Below are 15,722 nucleotides of genomic sequence, written 5' to 3'. Positions count from 1 at the left end.
TTTAAGGAAAGGTCCTTAGATTCAAAGAACAACCCTTCAGGATCCAAGCTGATAACTTGGAACTGGAGGGAATGGGATGAAGAGAGAGAAGGAGAGAGTGAGTGTAAGAGAGAGCGCTCTGGATTTTGGCACCATTCAGGAGTTCAACTTTTCCGGCACAGATCTGCTGCTTGGTTTTCTATCCCCATCATGTGAGTAGCTGTCAAAGAAAGAACATTTTCTACTGCCCAGGAAAAACATTTTTTGGGGAAAGATGGAAAAGTTTTTGATTTTGTGCATCCCTGTCTTTTTAGGTAAGAGACTTATGTTGTCGGAAAGTATCAGAATATGGTGGTAGGCAATTCTGAAATCAAATTCCCCCTTATGGCCCAGACCGCTTTGAGCTCCCTGAAATTTGATCAGCTTTTCTGCACCCCCTTCCACCAAGAACATTGCACAAGTTAATCAAGGAATTTGCCACCACACCCAAACGGTAGGTGTAAGGAGTGTAGGTCTGTTTTTGAATCTGCAACAAAATCAAGAGATCGTCCATATATGGGATTATAGTTAGTTGCTTACCTAAGAAAAGCAGACCTACTATCAGGATCTTCGAGATGATCCAAGGAGAAGAGGAAATGCCAAAAGGGCAAAAAATAAAACTGGAATGCTTTCTCCCGCTGGCAATATAGCACACATCCACTCTTAAGAAATCTAGGAAGAAAAATGTATGGTGTGATGAACATATAGGTACAAGGGAGATTCACAGGCCAGATATTGCCCTGTTCATCAAGCCACCCATATCCCTCACCTCCCCCCAGCCACAGTGTAATTAGCCTAATGGAGCTAGCTAGAGTGTTACCTAACTCGGCAGATGGCCGAGCTTCAAAGGATCTCTGAAGCCGAATCTTCTCCATTGATCTCCCCCCATTTTCAAACAGGAGACAGAGTCAAATAAACTCTTAAACCAATACATTGATTAGGGACAGTTATGGAGTTATGGTCTATCTGAGCCCAAGGGCAACTACGTTTTTGGATTTCTTATCACCAGGAAATCACAGTGGCCCAATTCCCAGGACTCTAGCAACCTTGGGTCCAAAGATATTGACCCATTTGGATAGGTACATAGCAAATGGGTCAGGTTTGGCATCTACAACTTCCACTTAAGAACCTATGACTTCTCCAGGGTTCTGGACTTAATACCAGGTAGGAGGGATCCATGGCCCCTCCTGGGGTTGGACAGAGGTGTGTCTGCATCTGATATAATCAGACACCTCTGAATCCCCATTGTCTTCGTCTGGGAACCAATTTACCATCAAGTGCAGTGGAAGTGGATCTTAAGGTGTGGACTATTAGGCTGAACTGCTGATACTTATACCCCTACCTTTGTATTTTGTACTCTAACTGTATACATCTCTACTGTGTATTGTTTTGTCTAGTGTGCCTGTAAGGCAATTAAATAAAATCTAATCTGTGCTTTTTTTTTTTTTTTTATCTCGATCCACGAATCCCCACGTCAGAATCTTGCTTATATACACGCTACCGGGTTGGTTCCTCACCCTATATAATCCTGTTACGGACCAGGCTTATATTAAAGGAGAACTGGTGGTAGCTTCTCAAGGTTGATAAGATTCTGTCTCACTGAAGCTAGTGAGAGGGATCTTATAGCCATTCAGGGCTGTGATTTATTGTTGTGCCATATCTGGAAGTTGTGTGGACAACTTTAAATTAGGTCCTGCGCCTCCTGTGCGTTGTGGGAGTGTCTATAAGAGGATAAGTGACCATGCGTACCCTTCAGGGGTCCGAAACATTGCCTGTTGTGAAGGAAATCGCGACAAGCAGAAAAGACTTGTTTGGGCTAAACAGCACAAGGAATGAACATTCGAACAGTGGAAAACTGTGCTTTGGTCCAAATTAGAGATTCAACCCCGGTTTCTTTGGGCGGCGCAGAAAAGGTGAACAAATGGACTCTACATGCCTGGTTCCCACCGTGAAGCGTGTAGGAGGAAGTGTGATGGTGCTTTGCTGGTGACACCGATGGGGGATTTATTCAAAATGAAAAAGTATGTTGAACCAGCATGGTTACCACAGCATCTTGCAGCGGCATGCTATACCATCCGGGTTTGCGTTTAGTTGGACCATCTAATTTTTCAACAACAGAGAAGGGGGATGTGTATAATCAAAAAAAAAAAATTTAATTTAATTAGGCATCAAATTGACCATTAAAAAAAAAAAAAAAAAAAACATGGAGGCATCTACAAATACAAAAAAGACATTGAAAAACAAGACCACAATATGCATGGTTTGTCCGATATATGTGTTTTCACAAATTGATCCTTTATACAGCATCACCTTTTGAGTACCGTATATTCCGGTGTATAAGACGACTTTTGAAGACAGAAAAATCTTCTGTCTTCTCTGGGGTCATCTTATACGCCGGTAATCCCGACCCCCCGCCGTGTATTCACGGCGGCGGTCGGGTCCCGGTGCATGGAGAGGGCTCATGGGCTGAGCCCTCTCCATAGCCGGTAAGCCTTTGCTGCATATTGCAGCAAAGGCTTACCGGTAACACCCGCGATCTGTGCTAGCACGGTCGCGGGTGTTTTCACAGCGATGGCTGCCGGCAGCCTCAAAAAGACATCGGGGCGCATACTCACCCTCCGTTGGCCCCGATGTCTGCGCGGCTCGTCTTCAGTCTTCCGCGCCGTCTTCTTTCTTCTGCTGTTTTTCCCAGCAGCGGCGTCATACTAGGCGCCTGCCGGGGAAGGTCAATGGCGGCGCCCAGCAGAAGAAAGAATCCGGCGCGGAACACTGAAGACGAGCCGCGCAGACATCGGGGCCACCGGAGGGCGAGTATATAAGTTTTTTTTTTTTTTTTATGCTGGGCTGGGCTGTATACTACTGGGGGCTGTGCTGTAATGGTAATGTTGTTGTTGTATGCCTTATGTTTATGAGCGACAGTTTTCCTGCTATATACCTGCATGTCTTAAGAATTTAAATTAAAAAAAGGACCATGTTAAATTCAAATCTGTTTTTTTTTTAATTTTTACCGGTGTTTTGTATGCGTTGGAAAAGGGGTAGTCTTATACGGCGAATATATCTTAAACTCTATATTTTAAACAGGAAAGTAGGGGGGGTCGTCTTATACACCAGGTCGTCTTATACGCCGGAATATACGGTATATGTAATTCTTCATACTATGTTTCTGTCTTATTATTTATATTTAAATTGTAAAACTTCTCTACATACACCAAAATGCATTCACTATTTGGATACCTCCTTCGTCATAGGTTAAAATATGGTTGTGTCATTTATTTTCCTTTATTTGGGTCCTATCTATCTTTCGTAGGCATAATGCTTTTCATAATGTACTTTTTTTTTTGCTGTCTTGACACCCATTATGTGTTCCATTGGTACGAGTTCCTCCCACCCTGTGATGTATTTATGGTTTCTCCATCTTCCGTCGTTTTGACAAGCATCAAGCATTTCACATGTGCTCCTAGTACACAATGACGCATTTCCGGTTTTCACAGCCGTAGGTCATACATTTTTTCATTTTTGACCGTAACTGTACGCCAGAAAGCCATGGGTATAAAAGGCAGTCCTCTCTAGGTTTAACACCACCCCTGATGAAGCCTATTTGAAACGTGTCAGGTGTTCCTCGACACGGACTGGTAAATGTATTAACTATCCGGTAACTACTTAGTATTTGGTGGTATCCCCTTTTTTCCCCATTCACTTTATACATTTTTTATTTATCCAGGCTGTATTACTTTGATAATTTGATAAATAACTGTGTTACAAATGAAGTGCTATACATAAAGCTTGTTTCATCTCCTTAATAACACACCGAGTCATCCTGTATATCTTATGAAATTCACTTCTAGTCTGAGATTGTCCCTGTTTTTTTTGTATTTGTAGACCTCTCAGTGGGTTTTTTAATGGTTTTTATAAATTTGACGATGACTAATAAAATGTGTTCATTTATTTGATATACACATCCCGATTATTCTTTGCATGTTTTTCTTAATTATACTATCCCTATACACAAATTGGGGTCATTGCTCTGTAGAAAAAAATGAATGAACAAACACATATCCAGGCTGTGTAAGGGCTATTTGACCAAGGAGGAGAGTGATGGGGTGCTAAGCCAGGGGACCTGGTCTCCACAGTCACCAGACCTGAACCCAATTAAGATGGACCACAGAGTGAAGGCAAAAGGGCCAACAAATGCTACGCATTTCAGACCTTCAAGGCTGTTGGAAGACCATTTCAGACAACTACCTCTTGAAGCTGATCAAGTTAATGTGAGTTTGCAAAACAGTAATCAAAGCAAAAGCTACTACTTTGAAGAACCAAGAATATAAGACATTCAGTTGTATCTCCTTTTTTGGTAAGTATATAAATCCATGTGTTAATTCATAGTTTTGATGCCTTCGGTGTGAATCTACTATTTTTATAGTCATGAAAATACAGAAAACTCGTGGAATGACAAGTTGCGTCCAAACTTTTAGTCTGTGCTGCATACGAGTCTCTCTCGCCCTTATCTGGTCACACTATTAGAGGCGGCCCTGGGGTGGGGTCATGGTACAAGGTTGGGTGCTTTGCGCTGTTTGCGTTTCCAAATTTTTCTATTGTTACATGGGCAGGTGCTAAATTTTATTTGAACCCATTGTTGTACGGCACACTCTGTACATGTATAACTGTAAGCATGCTTAATGTTCCTACATGTTCTTTTCAATTTTTACCGTGGTGAAAATTCATCTATGGTAGCAGGCTGAGCATGCATACTGTATAATTGTACATAGTTTCCAATTTTATTTTTCTTTGTTATGTGAGGTCCTCCAAGACCAGCATTTATATGCTGCATCTCCCAATGCTCTTTAACCCATTAAGGACGCAGGTTTTTTTTCACTCATTTCTCACGCTCCACCTTCAGAAATCCAAAATGTTTTCATATTTCCATGGACAGAGATGTGCAAGGGCTTATCTTGTGCTTAACAAATTTTACTTCTCAGTGATGTTTATTATTCCTTGCCGTATACCTCTGCATAAAAGGCAGAGAAGGAGCGTTTGTCGGTAAACTAGGATACAATCAAAAATTATGGGACAGGAATATAGACAATAGAGAAAAACCATAAGCAGACATTATCAACATCCCAAAAAATTTAATTCTTTCCCTCAGTGTGTTTCAGAGAACTGTAAGAGACTTAAAACAACCACTCCAACATTACACCAAGTGACCCATTCTGCCCCTTTTTTCACCACGTGAGAAATAGATAGAGAAGGAAAATAAGCTGTTGTGCTTCAGAACAAAAAAACCACGCAATGTAATTACCTATTACCCCCTCACCATGGCAGCACCATCAGAGAGAGATAGAAAAACACTGCTTAGGGAGGGATAACCGAGGATAGTACCCTATGACCAAAAGAAAGATCTTGAGATTCCCCCCACATGTAACTGATAGTGACAAAAGAAAGTGTGATGGGGAGGACTACATAGCTGCTCTACAGATCTTTTCTATTGACACCTCTCTAAACTTTGTAAACTCTGCCCAGATAGCTACAGCCCTGGTGGAATGAGATTTAAGGGCACTGCCATATTTTCAGCCAAATAGGCAACAGAAATAGCAAGTCTAATCCATCATGGTATCCAACATTATCTTGAGTGCAAGGGTACTAACTGAAATGTCACTTAAGGTTTCAAACGGATGTTATATAAAAGCATTTAATACTACTCTTAAATTCCAGGAGAGAAGGGGGGCTGTTTATTTTGAGGTAGGAAATATACAAGATACCGCCCTGAAAAATGTAATCACCCAAGGGTGAGAGCCCAGGAAAGTATTAAATAAAAGACACCACGGTGGAGACCTGCTTCTTAAAGGAAACCTACCACTTGTAGTGGCAGGTTTCCGATGGCAATACCGAGCACCAGCTCAGGGTGAGCTGGTGCCGGAGCTTATTTTAGTTAGTGTTTTAAACCGCGGTATCGCGGTTTAAAACACTTTTTAAACTTTATAGCCGGCGCAGGCAGGTACGCGCTCGGCGCTTACCGTGCGCGCAGCTACATAGGAAGTGAATGAGAGCCGCGCGCATGGTAAGCGCCGAGCGCGTACCTCCATGCGCCGGCTATAAAGTTTAAAAAGTGTTTTAAACCGCGATACCGCGGTTTAAAACACTAACTAAAATAAGCTCCGGCACCAGCTCACCCTGAGCTGGTGCTCGGTATTGCCATCGGAAACCTGCCACTTCAAGTGGTAGGTTTCCTTTAAGGTTGGCCGGTTTAAGTCCTTTGTCTAATCCCCTTTGGAAGTCTAGAGTTTTAGCGATATTTGGGTGATCTTAATAAAAGTTAGGGATCTCACAGAAGGAGAAGGCTTTCCAGAGTCTAAAATATATTTTAGAAGTAATAGGTTTTCCGCTTTTCTGTAGAAGTGCTAATAACCAGGCTCCGTTTCCCCAGAAGGAAGCGATCAGAATTACTGTAGCCTGCTCTTGTCTTATCTTTTTCAGACATTTTCTTGCATCCTTGTTAAAATTAAGGATTGTGGTGGTGATTAAACATGAAGCCTCTTTGCCTTCTAGATCACTGCCAACCACTTTCCTTTTAATCCTACAACCTCTTCTGGACGAAAAGGAGTGCTTCTGAACCCTTGACTGCCAGGGAAGCCCTTCTTTCTATCAGAAGCTTTATCAAGTATCTTATCCAGTGTGGACCCAAATAGATACTCTCCTTCACAAGGTATGGCACAACCTGTATTTTGTTGCCACGTCTCTATTACAGCTTTTTAACTGAATAGCTCTTCTAGCTGAATTTGCAAGTGCAAAAGATATGGCTGACAGTCTTAAGGCATCCAGTCATATATCAGCCAGGAAAGCTGATGCTTTTTAGGGAAGTTGTGACATCTCCCTTGGAATACCCAGTCTGATTTTATTCTAATTGTGACATCCACCTAAAGAGGGATCTCGCCAGACACGTAACCGCAATATTAGGCTTATAGGCTGCTAAAGTAGCCTCCAAAAACCTCTTATCCATGTGATTTTTTAAGTGCCCCACATCATGATCAAGACAGAAGTTAATATACAATAAGTGTGCATTCACATGGCAGGGTCCATTCAACCAGTCTTCTGGTGTTCGAGCACTGAAATAATCTCAATTTTTATTTCCCCCTTTATGCCACCTCCATGCTAAGAGGGGCACAGCTGGCAACATCGTGGGATGGCACAAAGCATTCCTGCCTAAGAAAAATTTTGCGGGCCGCAGATATTTCTATTCTGGAAATATGTGCTGCAAAGCCAGGCCAGCAAACAGCCTCTTCATAATATGCTGGTGCAAGATAAATCACCCTCAGTCTTCCTGTATTTATTAGCATATCTATATTAATTCATGCGAGTTTTGCTCATCCCCATGTCCTTATTTTTTTGTGGTGTATATGCACATGTGAATTAATAAAGAGAATGATGTTTATGGACTTATGTCATGCCTCTTTACAGTTATTTCAGGTTGACATTATATAGCATGCCTTATTCATTCACACTTATTGATCCCAATGGTGTTGATCCTAGTATGGTTGGTCTACAGTCTTCTGCTAACAATTTCCGTCTGCTGTAGAATATATTCACTGCTCTACTGGCTCCTGCCCATGCCCCCATGATGTGTCAGCTCACTGCAGACACTCTCCCTCTGGCTTCTTGTTGCAAAGAGCGTATGGGGTGAGAGGGGAGAAGAAAAGGGGCCAGCAGAACAGTGAATATATTGCAGATGTAAATTCCCACAGTAGAAAATTTCAAATTACAATCACTGGCTGGGAACCAGGTAAAGTTATATACAGGCAGTCCCCGGGTTACATACAAGATAGGGTCTGTAGGATTGTTCTTAAGTTGAATTTGTATGTAAGTCAGAACTGTATATTTTATCATTGTAATCCCAGCCAGAACTTTTTTGGTCTCTGTGAGAATTGGATTTTAAAAATGTTGGGTTGTCATAAGAATCAGGATTAACAATAAAGCTTCATTACAGACACCTGTGATAACTGTTTATTGTAGCCTAGGACTAAAGTAAAGCAAATTACTAATATCCAGTGGTCCGTTTGTAACTAGGGGTCGTATGTAAGTTGAGTGTTCTTAAGTAGGGGACCGCCTGTACTTTATTTCAAACACCATATAACAAAGACATGGTTGGAAAAACACATTTGGCATATACAGTACAGTAAAGTGTTCTTAGGTGTGGTGCAAGGCATTTGAGGCAGTTTTAGTCCCGAATTCCGGCACAGGCAGCTTATCTGGCCCACTGTATGCTTATACAGTGGTATACATAAGAGGAAACAGTTGGCAGTATAAGGGATATATGCGTTTGCTGTACACTGCAATTGAAAAGCAAAAGGTAAATATCAATGGAATGGAACATTTACCTGGTCATTTCACAAGAAAATCCTCGCAAGCCTTGATTTTTTTCCCCATGTCAGAAAACTGACTGTATTCCCTCTACAATGTGACCACTTCGGCAAAGCTGGAGAAAAACTTAGAGGCATGTTCACCACATGGCTGTTTGGAATTAGAATTAAAAAAAAAAAAAAAAAAAAAAAAAAAAAAAAGTCAGTATTTGCAAGATAACAAATCTTGTTCTTACATTATCTCGACTATTTTATAGTGAGAGGAGCACATTATATGGACAATACTGTAAAACCACACTGATTTGTAATATTTCCATTCTTACTTCCACACTCTTTTCTGTATTATAATGTAAGCCTTGACCAACTTTGTTTCACAGAACACTTTTTTTTCCCTAGCAACGGGTTTCAAAAGAAAAATATATATTAAACGTCTTTTAGTTGTCAATACTAGCAAATTACTAGTACAAGAGTGGATGTTTGAAAAATGTGGAATGTTCACACATCTGGCTTTGGCCCTCCATTGTCAGTAGACATTTTAAGAATTTATGACATACCTTCACAATGGAGGGCAACTGCATATCCCATTGTGTGATTACTTAGTGGGATACATTTTTCCCATGATACCAAATTTATACAGGTTTTATAGCGTTTTAATACATTTTCAAAAATTAAACGAATGTGTACAAAAAAGAAAAAAAATGTTGCCATTTCTGATGCTAATAACTTTTTCATTTTGGGGTACGGAGCTGTGTGATATGTAATTTTTTGTGAAATGAGCCGACGTTTTCATTGCTACCATTTTGAGGACTGTGCAACATTTTGATCATTTTTTTATGTGATGTAAAAAAGTGTAAAAGTCGCATTTCGGACATTTGGGCGCCATTTCCCGTCTTGGAGGTCACCGCCGGTTATAACCATTTTTATATTATGATAGACTGGCATTTAGGGTTGCGGCGATACCTAATGTGTCTGTGATTTTTACTGTTTATTATGTTTTATATCAGTTCTAGGGAAAGGGGGGTGATTTGAACTTTTAATATTTATTTTCATTTTTTTTTCACTATTTCTTAAACCATCTAGGGTACATTAACCCTAGATGGTCAGATCGTTCCTACCATATACTGCAATATAACTGTATCGCAGTACAGGCGGTCCCCTACTTAAGGACACCCGACTTACAGACAACCCATAGTTACAGACGGACCCCTCTGCCCACTGTGACCTCTGGTGAAGCTCTCTGGATGCTTTACTATAGTCCCAGAATGCAATGATCAGCTGTAAGATGTCTGTAATGAAGCTTTATTGATAATTCTTGGTCCAATTACACCAAAAATTTTGAAACTCCAATTGTCACTGGGGCAAAAGAAAAAAAATTGTCTAGAACTTCCATTATAAAATATACAGTTTCGACTTACATACAAATTCAACTTAAGTACAAACCTCCAGACCCTATCTTGTATGTAACACGGGGACTGCCTGTATATGGCATTTCTGAACACTATACATAACAATGAACCACAGGCCGCCCCCCGATGACTTTCGGGGGAGCAATGATCGGAGGCAAGATGGCAGCGCCATTGCCGGAGTCCTTCTTTTCATATACCCTAAATTTGTAGGTATACCCTGATGTACATTCACACAGCTTATACAACTTCACGCCATACCTTGACCTCTTATTGGGAAGGTACTGGCAGAATAGAAGTCTCCCTTTAAATTATACATGTTTCGCATGGGTATTTGCCTGCGAAAAATTCTTTTCAAAGTTCTAAACACTCTACTTTTGATGCAGATTCCACAGATTTTACTAGAATGTTATGAGGCTCAGAATTTGGGCTCCATTTTTCACATTTTTGGAAAATCAGCAAAACCAGTATTTAGATGGACCTTCTCAACTTTTAAATTGACTGTGAAAGGCCTAAATAATAGCTGGACTCGTAAATTACCCCATTATGGAAACTACACCCCGTAACGTATGAAAAAGCATTTAAGAGGTTTGTTAAACCTTTTAGGTTTTGTTTAGAGGTTAAAACAAAATGAAGGTGCAGTCTACAAATTGTGATATATATTTTTTTTTTAAAGGTATTAATTAAAAATTATCTGTTTTTTGAACATTTTTTGCAAATTTTTTCCTGGCGTTATTAACTGTGCTGGTCCAGTAACGATTCTGTTTTGCTATACAGATTGTTACGGATGTGGCAATACCAAATATGTGGGTTTTTTTGTGCATTTGTGTTTTTAATACTTTATTAAGTGTTTTTATGGGAAAGTGACATTTTGGGGGCTTATATTTTTATGTATTTATTTATTTTTTTATTCTAATGTTTGAACTTTACTGTTTTTAACGTTTTTTTTAACTTCTACAAACTAGTGGTGCTCTGATCGGTGGTTCAAGTCCAATTCACGGCTTTACAATACGAATTCATTGTAGAGCAATGTAAACTGTATAAGCATGCTGACGCAGTTTACAGTAAGACCCGGAAGGGGTCCGACTGCCATGAACATCGGATAGCCCCGGGGCATTTGGCAGACCTCGGGGCTGCCCAGAAGTGGATCGGATCCCCCGGTAAGTGGCACTGGGGATCCGATCCACACTCGCCATCAAAGCCGGCTCCGAACACGGGTGTTAAGAGTCACTGATTCTGGTGCCGGCTCCGTTCGTGAGCCAGTGCCAGAAGCAGGACGTTATAGAAAGTCCCTGTGCGGGAAGTATTTTCACGCAGGGACGTACCATAATGTCCAGGTGCACTTAGGGGTTAAAGAGTAACTAAAGTTTTTTTCCCCGCAAATCAATAGCTATTGGGACATAAAACAACATTGCCTATTATTATTTTATTATCATATTAACTTATATGCAGCAGTTTCCTTTCTATAGTCCTCAGAATAAACAAACTCTACAAACTGGTGGGTTTCATGAGAGGGGAGGGATGCAGCTCCCTGCTCACAGAGGAGGAGGTAATGTGACAGAGCTCCCTCAGTGTATGTAGCAGAGCTCAATTTGTTCAAAACTATGGATACAGATGTCTCCTGCACAGAATAGTCAAGTACAAGATTTCCCCTGTTCCCCATCAGTCACTCCATCCCAATCTGTGATTCTACAGAACTTTCTCTCTCCACACCTGATGCTGCAGCCCTTCCCCCACCTTGTACTAGGCAGCATCAGCTCTGTGCAGATAAGCTATTAACCCTTAGTGCCCAGACAGCACAGGCATAGATTTCATGTACTTATGATTTCTACCACTTATTACATGTTAACCGCTCCTCCATGTGATGGAAGATGCCACCATATAAATCCTGTATGTGCACTTTGCAGTGTTCAGTGAAATTACTTGTGGGAAATTAAATTTAATGCTAAATTACTTTGAGAAAGAACACAAGACATCATGGGATCTGTGGGCAAGCTAACTGGCCTTAGCTTGAGGGCATACACTGACAGACAGTCTCTGTCCATTTCAACTCTGGTAAGAAAGATATTTGTTCCTTTCAGAACAAAAATGCCATAAATTTGGAAAGAAAAGTATGAGCAACACAAAACAGGCATGGCTCTGTTTGTTTTCAAAGGAGGAAATCGTACCGTATCGCTCCGTGTGCCCATTGCCAGCCCATGGGGGAAGTATATATTCACTGAGGTAGATTTGAAGGCCGTGTTAACACCATGTGTCTCTCACCCTACACCTGAACAATCTTTAACCCCTTCCCGACATTTGACGTAATAGTAGTGCATCTCGGGAGGTGAGTTCCCGCAAAATGCAGTACTATTACGTCATGCTTCTGGCCCCGGCTCCTGAACGGAGCCGGGGCCAGAAGCTGCGGGTGTCAGCTATATATTATAGCCGACACCTGCCTCTAACACCCGCGATCGGAGATTTCTCCAATCGCGGGTGTTAACCCCTAACACGCCGCGGTCGCACTGACCGCGGCGTGTTAGGGGGAATTTAAAGTGAATCGGACCCCCCCCCCCCCGTTGCGTTTACCGGGGGGTCCGCTATTCCGATCGCAGCCCGACTGCGAGATCTCCTTCCTGTAGCCGGGTCCGTGCCTTCTGACAGGACCCGGCTGTAACACACTGAGCATGCACAGCATGCTCAGTGCGTTACATTACACAGTGTAATACATCTGTATTACACAGTGTAATGTGAAGAATAGCTTGAACAAGCGATCCGTGGATCGCTTCTTCAAGCTTACCTGTAAAAGTAAATAAAAAAAAAGTTAAAAACATTAAATAAAAACATTTTTGAATAAATATAAAGTTAAAGTCCCCTAAACACAAATATTCCCTATACACATGCAATAAAGGGAGAAAAACAATCCATACAATAACTCAGAAACATTATTGGACCCACTCGGTGAACGCTGTAAAAACAAAACCCGAAAAACACGCCAAAAATTTACATTTTTCATAAAATCTCTGCACAAAAATGTTCTAAAAAGGGATCAAAAAAAGTAATGTGCGCCAAAATGGTACCACTGAAAAAAACAACTCAACACGTAAAAAATAAGCCCTAAACTAGCTCTGTCAAGCAAAAAGTATTAAAGTTACGTGATGGCGATGCAAAAACAAATGAGATTTCCTCTATATTAGTTTTTATCCAGTAAAATTGTAAAAATACATGAAAAACTATATAAATGAGGTATCACGGTAATCGTAGTGATCTGTAGAATAAAGATAATATAGTATTTTTAGTGTACGGTGTACGACCCCCAAAGAAAGGAAACCAAAATTGACAGTTATTTTCACCCATACATTCAAGAGTTAACAAAACCTCATCAATTAGCTAATGACCCACTAAAATGAAGTATTTGTAAAGTGCATCTCATGTCGCAAAAAATAAGCCCTTATATGTCCAAATTGCCCACAAAATAAAGATTGTATAGCCAATGAAAAGTGACAATGCATAATCTGCTCTGAATCGCGCAGCTTCCCTTCGATGCCCAGGCGTGTGCCCATGCAGCAGGTTACCACCACATATGGGGGATTGTTATACGCGGGAGGGATTGGGTATCAAATTTTGTGGAGCGTTTTGGTATTTTATCCACTGAGAATTTGTACATTTTTTGAAAAACACATTAATTTAGCCAAAAAAATTTCCCTTTCAAAATTGCATCCGATTTTGTTTTAACCCCTTTAAAACAATTAAAGGGTTAACAAACTTCATAAAAGTTGTTTTACGTACGCTGAGGAGTATAGTTTCTTTAATGGGGTAATTTATGGGCTTTTACTTTTATTTAGGTCTCTCAAAGTGATTTGAAACCTAAGCAGGTCCCTCAATAGCAGGATTTTGCGTTTTTTATGAAAATGTGAAAAATCGCACCTAACGTTCAAAGCCCCATAACATCCTACAAAAATAAGAGTATGCATAAAACACTATGTCCACATAAAGAAGACATTTAGTGAATGTTAGTTATTAAGTATTTTTAGTAAGTAGAACATTTTGAAGTTTGAAAATCAAGAATTTTTCCAAATTTTCACCAAACATCTGATTTTCTCATAAATAAATGCAAAACATACCACCAAAAATTTTCAACTAACATGAAGTACAACGTGTCACGAGAAAACAAATTTAAAATCACATGGATATGTTAAAGCGTTCCGAAGTTATAACCACTTATAGTGACACAGGGCAGATTTGAAAAAATGGGCCGTGTCAGGAAGGTGAAAAGTGGCTTCAGCGTTAAGGGGTTAATGTATCCTGTTGTGACCACTGCCCTAATATTCACATGGATGTCAGAAACCAAGATTTTCTAGGTCACTCTCTTTAGTTGTTTGTATTCTACTTGTAGTTCACTAAAAGCCACTTCTGCCCCAGGTAAATGATGCATATCAGACGAGGCCACCTTCCTCCACAGGTTTATTGCGGATGCTCATGCATCCATCATAGCTGTGATGAAAAAGGTCAGTTTGGTGACCACGATCAGTCTGTGGCTACAAAGCTCTTCATACAGAAACCTTCAATGTTCTAACGGATTTCTAGCACTTTTTAGTACTGTGTACTCTCTAGTAGCCATTTTGTGACATTGGATTAAACTTCTAGTCTTCTCTTACCATTTGGTGATGTTAAAACAACGACATACCAAGGACAAGACTTGCACAATAGTCTAGTCATTGCCATCTCCACAGATCCTCACACTTGCCAATTATTCTGCCGCTAACACATTAACTTCACGAAATAACTAAACAGCCTGAAAAAAGTACCCTATGACATATGCCACAAGATCGAAGGCATTTATTCCACCTACCAGCAGTTACATCTACACTATTTCCATTACATTTGATGCAAAGACTATTGCTAATAACATAAAACAGGATGCAGGTATGAATAGAGCCTAAAATGTGTCGGGGATTGCTGGTCCTCGTGATAACACCGCCTGTTAGGGCTAAGAATAGGACTAAGGTGTATTGTTTGGGTCCACATCTGATGTTCTGTGTTATAAAAAGCAACTTCTTACAGTATGAAGTTATTCAAATCCATGAAGCCTATAAACAGACTACACTAATGTATGGGACCATCTGTGGCCTCCTGACCAAAAGGCTGAGGGGACAATGGCTAGCAATAAGTGTCAGCACAAGGACCACCTGACAAGTAACTTCCCAAAAATACAACAAAATCCTTATGTGAAACCACAACCTGGTGGAGCAGCCTGCAGGATAAAACGTGACTGAAGCCTGCAACAGACACACAGAGCGCACAACTAAGGCCAACACAGGGCGAATGTGTCCAGCGCAGACAGCGTGCAGCCGCCACATCACAAGTATCCATCACGGGCAGCAGCATTGCTGCCTTTCTATTATTTACATGTGCATGTATACATACAGGAGCTGGGTATGTGCCTCCCCCCGGTACCACCTCCTCCGGTTTCCCTTCTGCTCCTCCCCTCGGGCCCGTCATTACCCAGCAACCCGCCCCTTTGGAACCGGTACCTGCTTTCCCGGTGCCTGCTCCTCCTCCTCCACGGTGTCTCCGCCTCATGTCTTCACTGCTCCCGCTCTTTATTCCGCCATTCGCGGCACGCTCGACCTGTCACCCACCGCCACCACGCAAAACCACGCCCACTGGCTCTATATACCATTATCCCACTGGCTCCCGCCCGCCGGCGCTTGGTCCTCCAGCCGCTGTGATTGGCGCTGGCAGTAGCCACACACACAAAGCGCTGCCTCTCCTCCACCACGTTCAGCGCACGCAGGCCGCACTAGGGGTATTATTGTGGTTCTACGTAAACTACGTAACGTCTGTAAGAAAAACCTGGCCGTACGGTGTAACATTGTTTGTGAATTCAGGCTCCCGTAGAAAGTGTGGTTGTGCAGTAAAAGGGTAAATAAGGTTGCAGGAAACAAAGAAGTCTTAAAGGTGTAGAGCC

At 41.3% G+C, this 15,722-nt stretch overlaps 1 protein-coding gene across 7 annotated transcripts in view; it reads right to left on the bottom strand.

Annotated features, from left to right (window-relative positions):
* The window catches only part of USP49 (ubiquitin specific peptidase 49), a 68,049-nt gene that overhangs the window by 49,101 nt on the left and 3,226 nt on the right, over positions 1-15,722 (bottom strand). The window contains exons 1-3 of one of the 7 annotated variants that reach the window (XM_072137329.1): positions 15,286-15,550; positions 8,388-8,520; positions 559-690 (exon numbers count right to left, since the gene is read on the bottom strand). The gene's annotated coding sequence lies outside the window, so the exon portion shown is untranslated. The other 6 variants (XM_072137325.1, XM_072137326.1, XM_072137327.1 and 3 more) reach the window with 6 other exon arrangements.

Source organism: Engystomops pustulosus, chromosome 2 (assembly GCF_040894005.1).
Source record: "Engystomops pustulosus chromosome 2, aEngPut4.maternal, whole genome shotgun sequence".
Classification (NCBI taxonomy): domain Eukaryota; kingdom Metazoa; phylum Chordata; class Amphibia; order Anura; family Leptodactylidae; genus Engystomops; species Engystomops pustulosus.
This window is presented reverse-complemented; position numbering and strand designations above follow the sequence as displayed.